At 39.0% G+C, this 2609-nt stretch overlaps 1 long non-coding RNA gene across 1 annotated transcript in view; it reads right to left on the reverse strand.

Annotated features, from left to right (window-relative positions):
- Positions 1–1065: 1065 nt before the first annotated feature.
- The window catches only part of LOC106808677, a 5499-nt gene continuing 3955 nt past the window's right edge, over positions 1066–2609 (reverse strand). The window contains exons 2-3 of the long non-coding RNA XR_001393799.1: positions 2193–2376; positions 1066–1672 (exon numbers count right to left, since the gene is read on the reverse strand). This is a non-coding gene — a long non-coding RNA (uncharacterized LOC106808677). The remainder of the gene's footprint in view (positions 1673–2192; positions 2377–2609) is intronic.

Below are 2609 nucleotides of genomic sequence, written 5' to 3' on the forward strand. Positions count from 1 at the left end.
TCATCAACATCAAACGTGTATATTCATGTCAAATATATATTATATGCGTATTTCTCGGAGGACGTTGCATTTTCGTTTGTGTACCTAAAGTCTTTCTTGAATCGGAGCTGAGAAAAAAACATATCCAGTGTTGCGTCGTTTTCGCACTTTGTATATTGCTTAAATTATTGTAAAAATCGACGCTTTCCGGGGTGTATCTCAGGATAGCATAGTGTACATAGACTTGCTGTGCTTGTGCTGTCTTCGTGTGTATCAGTTATTAATATTCTTCCCAGTTCGTGACCCACTTGGTCCCGCGTGTAATTTCTCTTCGTGATCTGTGCTTTTTGTATTTTTATCAAAACATGTATGTATACAATAAACCAACGTGGTAATAATTTTAAGTGTTTGTTAAAGTGAGTATTTCGTATGTTTTCATCACAGGGGGGGAGAGTATGTTGTGCAGTCGTTAGTGCGGGTGTAACCACCTCTCACCTGACACCTTGAATACTGCCTATACTAGGAATACTGCCTATATTAGGAATACACGCAATACAGTGTTTAATGTTTGGGTGAGTTTATTTTTTATATATAAAAAGATAGTAGCCTCCCTGATGAGTGACAAAACGATGCAGCCATTTTTTCCATATCCCCCCTCAACACGTGACCAGACACAGCCAGCCGAAAAATGGCGGCCATCTTGTCCGCTGGCCACATTGTTGTGGAGGGGCTACAGAAGCAATTTACTATGAAATTTACAAACATGGTATTTTTTATTATATATACATGCATATGTGTATATATATATAAATTATTACAAGCAACTATTAACAATATTAAACCATTTCCGGCCACAATAATATGCCCGTGGTTTTCCTGTAATGTAAGCACAACAACGGTTTGATAAATATGTGTTTACCAATAATGTTTCTTTCTATACAATTGATCCGATCTGAAAATTAAACATTTCCCCAGGATGCCGATTAGATTTATTATAGAAAGATTATTCCACCACGAAATAAGACGCCAATACAGAGTTAAATAGAAATAATTCCGATCAAACTCTTGGAAAGTTATATATAACAAAAAGGTATAGCTTAATACCTGTAGCAAAAAGGTATAGCTTAATACCTGTAGCAATAAGGTATAGCTTAGGTTAGCGAGTAGTAAACCTTAGCATAGCTGTAGTAATAGGCTCTAACTTAGCTGTAGCAATAAGCAGCATAAGCTATAACTTAGCTGTAGCAATAAGCTATAACTTAGCTGTAGCAAATCGACTTTAGAAAAAGGTTGGTATGAGTAAATCTGGCGACTGCTGACGCATTTCGCGTCATGTCGATTTCAGTGCGACAAAGACATGAGGGCGGTGGTGACGTCAAAAACATGGACATAATATTGTATAACCGTTTCTGATTGTCGTGTGATATACTCAAGTACCACGTAGAAGGGGAGCAGTGGCAATGTCTAAAATATGGCAGTCTAACAGGCCCATACTATTTCTGATTGTCACGTTATATATTCAAGTGCGATGTAGAAGTTATAATGTTCGAAATATGCACATTATATTCGATCAGGCTCTCACCGTTTCTGATTGTCGTCCAACGCACGCCTGTACACTATACTAATCACAGCATACATCACGGCAAAAAGCAGGAGATCTTTCCATATGAGTCGCCACAAGCTGCCCCGCCACCTGAAAAAAAAAACATACAATAGTCACCGACTTATGGGTCTACAAGCTTTACAAAACTGTACAAGCAAAGACAAAACTAAAGGAGATCATCATTAAACTGTGAAACACTTCAATGCAGCTGCAGCAAGCTATATGTATATATGCCATAAATTATTAGGGTTAACTGGATGCAATTTCGAAGTCTCACATTTTTCGCTACCGTTGCTTCAACCAGTACTGGCTCACTGTAGCCTGATTTTGTCTAACATATGATCTTATATTGGATGCTTTCTGCTTCATTTAATTACTTTAACCATTTCACACTGTTTAGCTTAGTATATTTTATTGATGACTTGAATATGATGAATGAATAAAATGAATATATGATATGGAAAGCTTATCGGTTATTTCATGCACTCCAACATCTGGTTAGGAATTTCCACACACGTGTACTGTACGTTTGTGTTGTACTTTACCCTTTCAGGCGACTTGTTATTTTACGGCCGGCTTGTCATAGAGTTTGCTTTATAATAAGGTTTACCTCAACAGAAGCTTCCAGAAACATCCGAACGTGCTAGTGGCGACTTGACCCTGGTATGAGATTGTCATACTGATACTGCCTCTCACTCGTCGTCACGTAGATGCAGATGTCCCGGCGTCGGCGGCGTGTCCCCACGGTCATAACGCCTTCCCACTGCTAGTTCACTCTTATCTCATTTCCAATGCTATTCAAACAGAATGAAAAACACAATGCCATGTGTACATAAATCAGGTTAAATAGGTGTTATATATATGTACTAAAGAAATGTCTAATGAAATCCGCAGTCCAAGACATGGTTGTTGAACAGTTACAACCGCCATGCCGCCGGAACCGGGCGAGCGGTTCCATACAGATTATAGTGCACCGCACATCGTTCGCACACATGTATGCCTCGGCCGTGTGCTGGTGATTCGAGTC

The sequence above is a fragment of the Priapulus caudatus genome, unplaced genomic scaffold, assembly GCF_000485595.1.
Source record: "Priapulus caudatus unplaced genomic scaffold, Priapulus_caudatus-5.0.1 Scaffold295, whole genome shotgun sequence".
NCBI lineage: Eukaryota > Metazoa > Priapulida > Priapulimorpha > Priapulimorphida > Priapulidae > Priapulus > Priapulus caudatus.